The sequence below is a fragment of the Jatropha curcas genome, chromosome 6 (assembly GCF_041381405.1).
Source record: "Jatropha curcas cultivar XTBG-Jc1 chromosome 6, XTBG_Jcur_1.0, whole genome shotgun sequence".
In the NCBI taxonomy this organism is placed as follows: Eukaryota; Viridiplantae; Streptophyta; class Magnoliopsida; order Malpighiales; family Euphorbiaceae; genus Jatropha; species Jatropha curcas.
Genome location: NC_143156.1, coordinates 21,486,866 through 21,502,177, shown reverse-complemented (window position 1 = coordinate 21,502,177; position 15,312 = coordinate 21,486,866). Strand labels below are relative to the sequence as shown.

At 28.9% G+C, this 15,312-nt stretch overlaps 1 long non-coding RNA gene across 1 annotated transcript; it reads left to right on the top strand.

Moving 5' to 3' along the window:
* The first annotated feature begins 10,689 nt into the window (after positions 1 to 10,689).
* LOC119369674 (uncharacterized) lies at positions 10,690 to 11,565 on the top strand. Its single transcript, XR_005177240.2, has 2 exons — positions 10,690 to 10,853; positions 10,946 to 11,565. It is a non-coding gene; the product is annotated as an uncharacterized LOC119369674 (long non-coding RNA).
* The last annotated feature ends 3,747 nt before the right edge of the window (positions 11,566 to 15,312 follow it).

Here is a 15,312-nt window from a genome sequence, read left to right as displayed (position 1 = left end):
AACTAAAGATTTTATGCTTTCTAAACGGAATCTTTATCCTTCTATATAAAACATTTTCCTCTTATGAAAACGTGGGTACTTTCTTTAAGAGTAACAGTCCATTGATCAAATGTTTTAAATCTCTCAAAGCTCTCTCTTAAAAACCCCCTTATTTCTTTTCGTTTTTTTGCTTCAAGAAATATTTTTTCAGAGAAAAATGAAATTTTATAACAACATCTTTTGAAAAATAGTTATGATCTTTAAATCCATTTTCTAATCTTGATTTCTATTTTTCCTGTATTTGGATTTCTCTCTGTCTATATAGATTTTGTAATCTATTGCAGACAAGCTTTTTAATTAAAAAACTTTTGTGTGATAGGTTAGGGGAAAAGCTATGGTGGTATAGGTTATCAAGCGACCTTCTCCTTGTATGAGATTCTAATGTATTGACGTGAGTTTCTATTCTCTGAAAAAATAGAAAGGGTCGAGGTTGACTAAAACTTTTGGAAAATCTAGTGGGACAAAGATTAGATCTAGGTGTTGATCTATTTCCTTGTATTGTTGGTTTGTCTCTTACCCTTAAAAAGAGATAACATATTAGAAGATTTCAAGATAAGTCTTCGGGAGTAGATATAGGCGAGTTAGTGCCGAACCACTATAAATCTCTGTGTTAATGTTCTTTTATTTTTTTAAGTTATGCTTGATTTTATATAATTTACACATCTGTTAACTTTTTAGAAATGCAAAGTTGTTGATGAATTTCTATTTCTAAACGTGAATAAGCTTTATCTTTGTGGAACATTAGAACTCTGAATTTCTGTATTGTGATTACTCCAAGTTCTAATCTGTCCTTCTACATTCAGTGTAATTCACAATATGAATTTTAAATCAATTTTCTAATCTTGCTTAAAGCTTTATGAACTAATTCTAAAATATAATAACTGTCTCTCACGGAGTCTTTCTAAGCTTGCTTAAGCTTTGTGAAGTAGTTCTAAATTCAATAAATATTCTTCATAGAGTCATTCTTATATTGCTTAAGCTTTGTGAAGCAGTTCTAAATTCAATAGCTGTTCTTCACAGAGACTTTCTATTTTTACAACAAGCTTTGTGAGATAGTTCTAAACTTGATAACTAACCCTCACAAGCACTTTCTAATTCCGCTACAACAGAATTCTAATTTTATTTTTGAAAGTTAAATTTTTATATTTAGAAACCTCAATTCACTCCTCCTCTTGGATTATGCCATATATATATGGGACCCACAACAGTAAACTGTCGACAGAACCAACAATAGATAAACGAGAACAATGCAGTAGAGAGAAAATGAAACAAACACACCTATTTCAGTCACACAAATCCAGGCACAGAATCAAAATGGTAAGACCCTAGCCTCAGTGCAGAACCAGAGGAACAAACACCTTAACACCAACCTCTAAGCATAGAAGAACCTGACGTCAAAGAGATGTAACATATCTATCATATGGACGAAACCCTAAACTCTCACGAAAGGAGAGGACTTAGTTTATTTCTTTAAATTTGCTTATTTTGTTTGATTTAGTTTAATTAGTTGAGTCTTGTGATTATAAATTGTAAATATTGAAAATGATTATTTTTACGTATAAAGTGGTAAGTGTTTATTTCAGGACTAAGGAGGTTTAAGGTATTTTTGTTTAAAGCAAAATTTTCAATTCAATTGCTTTATTTTATTATTAAACAATTGAGATCAATGATGTTTTACAATTCAATGCAATTTGCTTTGTTTAATTCCTTGATAATGAACTAATTTCTTTATTCTATGGGTGTATGATCTTCTTTAGTTGAGTATTTATTGATTTCTCTTTTAATTAAATCCATTGATTTTTGAGAATAGATGACAGTGTCCGGCTTTGAATTGAAATATTAATTGAGGACTTGACTGGGATGAAGATTAATAGTGGTTTGATTAATGGAGATCTATATAAATATATAATTTTTAAGACATCAACGCTTATGTGACAACATATTAGAATATGAAATTGATGATATAAGATTTTATTTTTCATTATAATTAATACTTTTGCATTTCATAAAAATTAATTTTTTTAAATAATTGAGTTGCAAACTAATAAATCTAATGGATGATTTCATTATAATTAATATTTTTTACATTTAATAAATATTAAGTTTTTTATTAAATAGTTTTTTTCCTATTAAAAAACTAATGAAATTATAATAGAGTCATATTTAAAATTAATTGAATAATGTAGTTACATTAACAAATAGAATTAAAATATTAATTTCAATTCACAAAAAGTTTATTTCATTAAAATTACATATTCTTATATTTCATCTAATTTGAATATATGAGAATTTTAAAGAGAAAAAATAATTAATTAACTATATCAGTTGAATTACAATAATTAATTGTGCTAATTAATATTTTTATTCATTACTTGAGAATTCAAAATGAAAAAAACTTACAATTTTATTTTTTATTTTTTAATCAAAAATAAATAAGTAAATTATTTAAATTAAAGTAATATAAATATAATTTCCTGTAATTTTTTTTTTTTGAAAATTACATTCAATTTAATTTAAAAAATAAAAAATTATACAGTCAATGTTGTGTAGGTAAATGACTAGTTAGGTTGTGAATGACCATCTAGATAACTTAATAAAGAAAGCATTAATTTAGTTTTAAGTTGGACTACACGTTTTGAATATAACATTTTCAATTGAAAATTAAATTGATTACGTTGATGATCTTTATTTCTCCCAACTTCTCTCAAATTCAATGACACAACTTCTAAAGTATATGAATAACTCTCTTTGACTTATTATCTATTTGAGGATGAAAAGTCATATTGCAATGAAGTTTAGTGTCCAAAGCTTCATGAAGCTTTCCCAAGAATCTGGATGTGAACATTGGATCTCTATATGCAATAATGGAGATAGGCATTACATGCAATATCACTATCTCATCTATATACAGCTTGATATACTAATCCATAGTGAAATTAGTCCTCACAAGAAGAAAGTGAGCTAATTTAGTTAATCTATCAACACATAATTCTCATATGTGTTATATAGTGGATCAAGAGCAATCCCTCACTATTCATTACAATATCTAGGATCCCAATTCAAATGCAGATGGGCCAACTAGCCTTGCTAGAAAACAAAAGTGGGAGAGAAGGCCCAAGGACTTTCAAGAATTTTCATCGATCGGACTTTGACAGTATTGTTGTCCCGGTGGGCCTTAGTGTTCAGGCCCGCCAAGCACAATGAATATCTTAAGTTAGAACTACTATGTTCTAGGCAATTCATGAACGGTTCAGGAACTACATGACATGGTTTGTAGATATAACCCCATTTTTATTTTTCCGATTGAAATAAAAGTTAGTAGGAATAAGGTTGAGTCTGTTCACAATTTCTATTGGGTAAGAGGGTAGCTTTATGGTGGTTAGTAAGTGCCTTAATGGAGGTGTGGCATTATTATGGAAAATATGACAAGGAACCTAAAGGAAATGAATTCCTAGAACCCCTAATCGAGTGGATCGGATCAAAGATTAAGATGAAATCCCCCTCTGTGGCACCCCACGTTTATACAGAAACGGAAACACCAATAATCAAGTAAAGAACAAGATAAACGCCACAATGAGTTGATAAGTTTACCTTAATTCTTGTTGCAATTAGAGGATAGCAAATTCTCACAATCACTCTAATTAAGAAGAACATGCAAGAGCATGAACAATTCTGCCTTAGATTCAAATTATGCCAAAAATCCCATTTTACATCTTAGGGAGGCTATTTATATGCCTTAAACAAACCTAACTCTAAGGAAGAGTATCTAACTAGGCTGCCCTAAGGCCAAAACACATGGGCCTAACTAGTACACACAAAATAGAATCATTTCCAGCCCAAAATAGACAACCTAATACTGGGCAGATTGCATGCATCATAAAATCAGCCCAAAACAACTTGAATAAACACTATGAGCCCATATCCCTTACATATTAATTAGACCAAAACAAGCAACAAGGGATAAGACCACGTCCAAGCCCACATCCCTTACATATTAGCATGGCTAGGTTGTGCTACACCAATAGCACATGTCTCCAACATTGTAAGAAGCCTAGGGGTGCCTTCAAGTTCCACACAACACTTGTTAAATGCCACATCATGAAGCTCTTGTGTAATTTGGGCTTGAACATATAAAGATATGGCTGCCCCATATCTCTTTGCTTGACTTCTTGTAATTGGCCCACTAGGAAACACCAATGCATCTCCCATGTTGTTCTCCTTGCTCCCTTGAGCTCCATGGTTGAGTGATGGTTGATCCATATCATTCCCCCCTTGTCTCCAAGGGGTTTTTGGTTGATTAACAATGAATTCACAACACAAATCCAAGGTTAACACAAGTTACCTTTAGATTTCTTTGGTTCAGTTTTTGAAATGCTAGAACTTACCCTTTTTTCCAAAAGAATCCCCCTTTTACACACCTTCCAATGCATATTTCTAGGCAAATGAGGGTGGGTGGCCCCTTTTAGAGCTGACATGTCAAAAAAAGCCACTATCAGGCCCCGCAATGAGACCGAGCCCACATTTACAAAATCAAATCGGGTGGCACCTAAAATGAGGCGGTGCATCAAAAAGTGTCTTGGGCGAGCCCGAAGCACTTTTCGGCCCGGTTTCATTGTGAAACACCCGGTATTCCGAAAAGATAAAAGTGTTTAAACACATTGATAATGTTAATCGCGGACCATCGGTCCAAAAATCACAGCAATCGGTAATCCTGATCCATTTTTATGTAAAAAAACGGTGTATCATCACTAAACCTTTTAGGGGCAAAATTTAGGCATCTATAGGGTGCACATGTTTTATTTTAGATAATAAGAAAAATCATCTTGCTAAATTTGATGATAAATCTTATGAAGGAATTTTTCTAGGATATTTTAGTAATAGTAAAATTAAGCCTGTGAGGTACAAAAAGTATCTTCGTGAGATATTCTAAACAATCAAAAGGATATGTTTCATAGGTGAGCATGAAAATGGAGGTATAATTGAATTTGAATCACGAGATTTCAAATTCTTAGAGAACGATTTTCCTAAACAGAGTGAATTAAATCATACACTTTCTCTTTTTGAGACCTTAGATCAAGTTTTAGTTGGATCACTTCCTTCAAGTGGGAGGAATCTGGTGGATAACACGTATCAACTAATAGGTCCGAATGAGAGTAATCCTGATCCAAGTGGGAGTAAAGATTCAATTCCTATCAGGATATTAGTGGATCTAAGTTTGACTGGGAGTCTTATGGATTTTGATGAAAATTTTCTTCAAGAATGTTAATTAAGATGTAGTAATCATGGAAAGATTCCTTGCGGACATTTTGAGATTGAAGATTAGTGAGGTTTTCATGCTTACACCACAAGATGATGACGAACAAGGAGTATTAAAGAGGCATTCTCATGTTCTGCCAAGGACAAATGGAAGAAAGCAATGGAAGAGGAGATGGAGTCAATGATCTCAAACTATGTTTGGCAACTAGTAGATCTTCCACAAGGGCGTAAAGCTATTGCAAAGGGGTATATGCAATAGGATGGAATTGACTATGAAGAGACTTTTCTCTTGTTGTTAGGTTTACTTCTGTAAGGTTCATTTTGGCAATTATGAAAGTTCTTGATCTAGAATTACATCAAATGGATGTAAAGACTGCTTTTCTTAATGAAATTGGATGAGGAAATCTATATGGTACAACCAACAGGTTTTGTCAAAGAATGCCAAGAACACAAGGTTTGTAGATTGATGAGGACAATCTATGGTCGTAAACAGTCTTATAGACAATGGTGTATTCATTTTCATAGAACAATCATATCGAATGGTTTTATTATGATTGATGAAGATTTGTTTACACAAAAAGATCGAACAAAAAATTTGTCATTATGTCATTATATCATTATATGTTAATGACATATTAACAGCTGAAAATGATCTAGACTATCCAGCTCATATCAAAGCTTAGTTATCATCTAACTTTGAAGTGAAGGACCTGGGTGAAGGTACATATATCCTTGGAATTAAGATTTCACGGGATCATTTAAAAAAATTATTATCTCTTTCACAAGAAGCATACATATTGAAGCTTCTTAAACGATTCAATATACGTGATTGTAAACCTATAGACTCCTATTGCCAAAGGTGACAACCTAATTTGGAGATTAAGCCTTAAGACTCTAAAAGAGCAAGATAATATGAAGCGAGTTTCCTATGCAAACGCGGTTGCAAATCTAATGTATGTAATGTTGTGAACAAGATCCAATATTTATTTTGCCATTGGGATGGTAAGTAGATATCAATCTAATCTAGGTCCAGCACATTGGAGAGCAGTTAAAAGGATACTAAGTTATCATAAAGGTACTACAAACTATTCATTATGTTGTCAAGGTGGAGATATATAATTGAAAGGCTATATAGATGCCGATTGGGTAGGAGATGCGGATGAGAGAAAATTCACTTATGGATCTTTTTTCGTGCTTAACAATGGCGCCATATCTTGGTGTAGGAAGAAACAATCATGTATAGCATTATCCATAATAGAAGCTAATTTTGTAGCATTTTCAACTGTAGTACAAGAAGTGGTCTGGTTGAAGAGATTCCAAAATTTCATTGCATGACTAAACATATTGATATAAAATATAATTTTGTGATAGACATGGTTACATACAAAGAGGTGAATATGAAATACATATCTAGGGAAGAAATGGTGGGAGATTCTTTGACCAAACCCATGCTTAGAGATATATTCAGAGGAAATACAAAATGTCTAGGACTGCATAGATGTTAAATGTATTTTTCATTGATTTTGATCTATATGACCTTCTTTTCGCCTTTTTTTATTATCAAGAAGACATGTTGCATTTTATACAAACATGAGTGTGAATAGTTTTTATACATTTACTGTTATTGATTTGTTAAAGGCATGTTAGGCAGATATATGATTGACCTGCTCACATGGATAGTCATCTTTATTTATCTGTGTGATAAATAAGGTAAGACTATTTTTAAGCAGATTGTTTGAGTGATGATGAGGAGAGCTTGTGCTTAAAAGCGATCAAGTCAACTCATTGTGAGAAATGAAATATACAAAACATGATGGTGTTATGATAGCAAAAAATATTTGTAAGTACATCGAAATCTGTCTTAGTCACCAGATGTGAGTTCTTAAGTGTATTAAGTAGACTAGTGAACTCAAGTTAGGCATTGAGTGTGTCTAAACTATCATTTGCCTAGTGTTGCTAACTAAATTTTAATTTTAGTAGACATGCCATGTGTAAGGAGAGAGAATAATACTGTGACATGAGCGAAATGACGACCAAATGAGTTGCCAAGGTATATGATCTCAACTTTTAGCTGTGTGAGATTCTTTGAGAATAATAGTTCTCTAAACTAGTATCCTTATGAGTTTTGACTGATTTTTAAGATATAATACAGGGATTACTATCTTAGGGTTTTACCAAAAAATCATGAATGATGCGATTGTATTGGACACTTATAGAGAAGCGAGTTGAAGTATGATCGAGAAAATTAATTTAAAGGGAAGATTATTTTGCAGTCACATTTAAGTTTTGTGTCACAGGTCGATGGTAACAATTGTGAATATGAAATATGTTATGAGGTCAATGGTAACAATAAATGTGATAAATAAATTGAAGGTAGTGCATACTTTTCTACTTAAAAGAGTTTTTTTTTCTCATCGAGATGCTATATATCTCTAACAAGTATATAGCAAAGAACTCTCAAAGTATGTTGGTCGCACGATCTATATACTGAGTATGAATGTCTAACTATGTACGGGTCAAGTCTCGTCATGTGTGAGTAGGAGATGTTCGAATTAATGGACAGATATGGGTACGTCCATGACTAGTGTTTTAACCCAGATCCATTAATAATAATTAATGTTTTTAATTATTAATAATATTTAAATAAGTTTAAATATTATCCTAATTGTCTATAATGAGAAAGTTTAAGTCATGGTAAGATTACACGAATCGGTAATCCAACTAATACAAAAAGGCAGGAGAACACGTTCTCTGTTACACCTTTGACAAACAAACAGAAAAACTTTCTCTCGTTATATCTTTTTTCTCTCGTTTATATTGCCAAGACAACAGGCTTTTAGATCGTGGACAAGGGAAGCAGTTTGTTAATTCTTGATTGCTTCTACAATAAGCAAACTAATAACATAAAGCAAAAGGTTTTTCATCCGCTACGCTACAAGAGGTATGTATTCAACCCACCCACTTTTACATATCATGTATAGGTATATGATAATGTGATTCTAACAATCACTTTGAAAATATGTCCTTGATATTTAGCCTAAGATTTATGTAAAATAAATTTTTAGATCAATTTACCTTGCCTTAAATTTTTTCTCAGAGTCAAATAATTCAAAAGATTTAGTTCATTAAATGTCAATGGCCTATTGTCGTATCACCAAACAAGAGTTGTTTTTTTGGACATAACCTATTTATGGGTGATTAATTATTTATGGAAGCAGTGTAATTGTTGATATACAATTAAAGTAACTATACATAGATGTATAGTTGTTTCATATATTTTTTTTTAGAAATTAGTTGCTAAACAATCTAAGGTCGATTTTTTATTTATACTATTTCCAAATTTATTTTATAAATGTTTCATCTTTTATTTTTCATCAATCATGGAAATTGGTTATTTTATAAATGGCATGTTCTTCATACTCTTGCTGTTTTCTTCGATTATTTTTTAGGCTTGATGAATTCTTCGAATTGAAATCAATTCTATGAAATTATGTCAAATAAATACTACCTATCAAAATCAATTTATTCAATTTATTTTAATAAATTCTATACCTATTAATTGTTTTTTATTTGTTATCAAATACATTTATAACCATTTATATACAAATAATTTAACACCATACTTTCTTCTTTATGGTTTTATATCCAAAACTCAAATTTATATTCATACTCTATTTCTAATTCAAATTTGATGCTCCGTTTGGTGTAAATGACTTCAAAATATGGAATTTATTTGTAAATGAATCATAGTAGAATTCATTTGTGAATGAATTATTGATGTTTGGTATGATTAATTTAAAACATGTAATTTAATTGAATTTCACATAATCATGTATGGAACAAATTTATAATTGAAAATTCATTTGTTTTTATTTTCTAAAATATCCTTGAAATAGCAATTTTACAAAAATAAAAAATAAATATCAATTATATTTATGTTATGATATATAATTTTTTATATTTTCATTAAAATAAATATATAAAATAAAAATAATATTAATAAAATTGTTTCTTTTAATTTAATGGTAAATAGATATTTAACTTGAATCTCTCTCATAGACAGTAAAAAAATGCTAAAAAAATTATTAAAATAAAAGATGAAAAATATTAAAATAAAAACACAATAATAAGTTTCTAAAAAAATAAAATTTTTAAAAGGTTTTAGTCAAGTTTGATAAAATAAATAATTTAAATAATTAAAAAATTGAAAAATTGACTTTATGGATAGAAAATGATAGTTTTGTTATAAAAAATTGGATTGCTTAATTTATGGAATTCATTTGAAAATTCCACTTATTTCTGTAGGATTTGGTGTAGTCGTGTCAAATTGCATGGAATTGAATTTTTAGAATTGAAATCTACATTTTCTTTTTCATTCCAAACACAAAAATATGGATTTCTAAATGAATTTCATAAATTTTATAGAATTCATTTGTTCCAAACAAGGGATAAACGTACAATCTATCTACATGGAATAAAATAAGAGATAAGAGTAAAGGAAAAAATTTATGCAATCATTTTTATTATTGATTTAACATAAAATTTATTTTTAAATATTTTTTTAAAAATTTAATCATATATATCTATTTACCTTAATATTTATTTATACTTTTAAAATTTAATATTTCCATTTTCAAACTTTTGATTTTTTTATCTTTTTACTATAAATCCTGATGCTTTTTCATAAAATACTATAAATTTATTTTTTCCTTTTATACAAATATTTAGATTTTTTAACTTATTTTTTGAAATTGTTTATATGATGATTCTTTTAAAATGTTTCTTAATAATAATTGAGCAATACATATTTAAAAATAACTAATTTTTTAATGACGTATATTGCATGTTCACTATACTCGTTATTCGTACTCGTTCAATTTTTTAACTCATTATTTCTAAATTTTTTATTTTATTTTTTAAATTTATTTTTTTAAAAAATATATCCACTCAAATTATATAAATATAAAGAAAACAAATAGTATTATAAAAACTACTTGTTTCTTTTTTTTATCTTTCCTAAATAAAATATTTAAATTATAATAAAAACAGAATCAAATTTTTAAAAAATAAATTTGAAAATAAAATATAAAACAATGTCAATGTCTCATTATCATATATATTTATTAAAAAAATTAGAAAAGATAAAACTTAAAATTTAAAAAAAGATTTAAAATGTTTAATTATCAATACATATTTATTTTAAAAATAATTTTAATAAATATATCCAAGTAAGATTGTTTTAGAATATTCATATTTCATAAAGTGCACTTTATCAAAAATCACATTAATTATTCCTCTATTCTCACATTTTGCCAGACTGTATATGCATTTACTACCAGACTATGTCTTGGTGCGTCTATTCTAATATTTATATATAGCATAGGTTATCAAAAACTAATCATGATAAGTAAGTTAAATAATACAAATAATATAACAATTCCCTTCTGCTAATAAGAGTCATGAGTTTCCATCAAAAATACACTGCTGCGTTGTTATTCTTTTTTCTTCTTCTTCTTCTCCTTCTTTCCGCAGCCTCTTCCGTTAATTTTAAATATGGGGTAAGACCTAATTAATTTACCTCTATTATCTTTAGTTTGCTTTATGGTTAATGAATCTTTTCCTTTTATTTTATTTTTTTTTTTTTTGGCAGAGTTTGTTGTTTGAGAAGAAAGCAATATTAGATTCAACACCCCCGAGTTGCCAAGACAAGTGCCATGGATGCCAGCCATGTCGTGCGGTTCAAGTGCCTGAACCGAATCCTCCTCCAGGTCCAATTGAAAATCCAGGTTATATTGGAGATCCAGGTTATAAGCCAATCGTTTGGAAGTGTAAATGTGGTGGCAAATTTTAGGCCTGATGCATAAATTTGCCTTTGAAATTTATACGATTTGTCTTGTAGCACTTCAAGTTTGTGAGATTTATCATGATCCTACATTTTGACATTTCCATAATAACTATAACTTTCGCCAAAATAAAATGTAAAAGTCCAACTCTAACAATTTATTTTAGCGAAAGACATAATTATTATTAAAATGTCAAAGTATAGGGTCATGATAGGTCCCCACAAATTTGAGGGAGAAATTTCAAGCGCAAATCTATGCATTTGACCAAATTTTATGATAGTCAATGATCTTAGTTCTAAGGTGCCTATAATATGATGTTAATGAAATTCTGAGGCTAAATATAATCTTAAAAACAAAAATTTAGCCTCTACAAATAATTAATTAATGTTTATTATTATTTTTCATTAATAGAATAGAATCTGGTGTACTTGTTTTGTCTTAATTATTTTCTTGGTTGGCCCATTTTCTAATTTCGAATTTTTTTAAAGTATTGAAGGTGGAGATTCAAACCTGAATTTATTGGCAGACCGTATATTCATTTGCCATAAATTAACAATCTCTATCAAATTAACAAAAGATAAATTCAATATCATTGTGAGTAATAATTGGATGGATTATATTTGTTTAGCTTGGGTCTATCATTTCATGTATGAATCAAACCAATGAAAATAAGAATTTTTTAAAAATGATTTCTATTTTATCTTTTTTTTTTTTTCAGTATAGAGTCAGAAATATTTTTGTCTCAATAAAAATTCATATTTATATTGAAGCGTCTGCTTCATAGAAAAAAGGTCGCTCTTCAAAAAATTTCAAAACTTTCAATAAAATAATTATGACTAAAATTCTAAAAAGTATTAATAGTTCCCAATTAATTTTGATATTATAATTTAGTTTTAATTGCAGCAGTAAAGATGGAAGTTCTTTTTTATTAACCAAAACTATATATATTCATTTATGAGGGAGTAGTCTAAAAATATTAGAAAGAATATTTCTTAACGAAGAATGATGGGAGGGAAAATTTATTAAAGATAAGTTTTACTCTCAATTTCTTTAAATTAATCCAAAATATCTTCAGTCAACAAAATATCAACCCATTAAGCAAATTAAAATGATTTTAAATTCTCACTATTACTTCAAATTGGACACTCAGAGACATGTCGGATACTTTAAACAATATATTTTATTATTTTTTAAAATTTTTGACACTTTTAAAGTACTTTTTAGACATTTATAACTTATTAATTTTTTTATGACGTGTATTACACATAATTATTGCTTGTTTTATATTTATTGTTTATTTTTATAATATAAGTATTAATTATTTTTATTTTTCTAAATTTTTATAATGTTAAAGTATACGGTCTGTGATGTCTTCTTCGGCCATAGGAGAATCAAGAAGGGCTAACTCATCAGCTTTGCTTTTAATGGTTTGCATGTATTCAGTGATGGAGGATTGGCCTTTAACAATGGCTTTTAGCTGAGTTTTGACTTGCTTAACACGGCCATGGGATGGTTTAGCATAGGTGTTTGCGAGAATATCCCATGCTTGTTTTGATGTTTTGGCTTTGGCTATGAAAGGAATCAACTGTGGTGATAGAGAACCAATTAAGGCATTGAGAATTAATTGATCTTGTCTGATCCAGAGGCGAGATTCAGGATTAGGGGTATCATTGGGTGCAATGGTGGCTGGTGGACAAGGTTTTGTTCCATCGATGAAACCTTGAAGATCGTAACCTATAAAAAGGCTTTCGAACTGTAGTTTCCAGGAGAGATAATTTGTAGAGTTTAGTTTGAGAGGGGCTTGAGCAGCAATATTAAACGAGATTAGCTGCTAGTTGGCTGTGACAGCAGGGGATATTATGGCAGGGAGAGTGGTGTTAGCCATGAGAAAAGAGAGAAGAAAAAGAGGACGTTTAGTCGAGAGGCTCTGATACCATGAAAGCCTTTTTGAAATTGATTTTATTATTGATTGTAATCACACATATTTATACAGATATGTATTAAACTATCAGCTATAAATCAGGAAACAAATATGGAAAATATACACCAGATACATAAAGATACTATAATGTTGGACCAAATCAGAGGTGTTGATTTGATTATGATTTAGTTTTCGGATCTGGGCCTTTATACAATGACTAATTAATAAAAAATTAAAATTAAAATATACTGCTAAATACAATTTTTAAAATCCTAATTATATTTATACATCTATACGCAAAATTCTAAGGGATTTTAGCGATTTCCTTCCTTCCACTATGTGCAGTCCCATAATAGAGGAGAGGTTAGTTCGAAGGCATCCAAAATTTTTTTTGCAGCTACCAAAAGACAGAGACGGAGAGTGGCATTTCTTTCGGAATCTTACAAAGCAACAAAGTCTTGCTCCAAGTGAATACCAAAATAGTTTCTGTCCTTATAATTTTAAATTAGTCATTGCTTACACCATATTTTAATTAATTTTATGTTATGAGTTTGACACGTGATTTTATAATTTATTTGGACTTAATTAATTAATTAACCTTTAAAATATTATAGGCTTGTAATCGATTAATTAATAGCTACGTAAATGTATTGAGAATTAACAAGACTTAATAGGAGGTGGTTGGCAGATGAAATCAAGTAACTATTCACACAATGCTCGAAGGAAAGAAGTTACTTGATCTATTGTTTGAACAGTTGAGATGTCATGCATGTTTAGTGATAATCGCTAGATGCCTTAACATTAGAATAGCCCCTAACAATCAACTCCAAAAATCAAAATCAAGAACAATTCAACTACAAGCAAATAACAATTACAATTTCAATTTCATTTATGTTTGTTGTAATTTCTTTTTCTAAGTATTTTCAATTTGTCTTTGCAATTCCAGTTTTTGTCAATATAATATCTTTTTGCAATCGTTATTTTTTGAAGCACTATCAATTAATTTTCAGCCGTCGGTGAAGCATTTATCATAGAGACAAACCCTTCAGTCTTATGATTAAGAAGTATAGGTATAACAATTTTTCCTATAGTTCGTAAACTTTAATATCAGGTACGCTCAAGCTGTTAGTCAGTCATTATTGTTTTACAGCGTGAACGATGATATAAATTTTTGTTATTTTATATTTGCTTTTTAGAAAATTACAGAAAATCAAGATAGCTATAGAATCTGTGAACTATCAATTGAATTCAAAGCCACAAATTAATTCTAAACAAAGGTTGGCTTGTTTTATTTTTTTTTCCTTTTAATTTTTTAATTTTTTTAATTTATTTTCTAGGAAACTAATGGAATATCAAGAGAGATATTGTTTGCTTTTCAATTCATTTATTTATTTATTTATTTTTCGTAAAAAAAAAAATGCAAGATTTGAATAATATGTTGATTAGCGTTATTTTCATTATATTTTTACAAATTTTATTAACAACTTATTTTTCTCTTTGATTCCCATTATATATACATGGGCTACAATTTAAATTGGTATTCACTTTTAATTGTTTCTCACATTTTTCCTTAATCCCTAAAATTAAATACGCAATACTTTCAAAATTATCATGGAAACAAAACAAATTCATAATAGAAGTACCTCAAAGAATAGTGATGTATAATTAATATGGTCAGAACAATTATTATAAATAATAATAATTTTTTAATTTAAATAAATATCTCAATGATGCAGTAACTAAAATTAGAGTTTTAAATACTATTAAAAACTATAAATTAAAAATGACAGTCGTAATTATTGAAGCGTATTGATATATTTATAATTAGTATTATATATAATAATAAATTAAAGAACATAATGTGGGAGTCTTCACCTAATTAAAATTAAATTTATTGCCCAACATGACCTTTTGATATTATATTGAATACTTGCTTTTCCGGTTTCACCTCTTTGGCCTTCCTGCTTTCATGGTCGTGGTCTAAAGAGAAGATCCTCTTCTATTGGCTTTAAAATATCTCTAACTGCTATGCAACGCTAAGGGAAGCACTTGACATGACAATACATAACTTAATATTTACGAAACAATAATATTAATCAATATTTATCGAATTAACTTAATGGTAAAAATAAACATCATTAAAATATTTATTTTAAATTAATAAATATTAATTGAATTTCGTTTAAAAAAATTTATATAATTGATATGGCTAAACTTATTAAAAAAAAAGTGATTATGTTATGATATTATGGC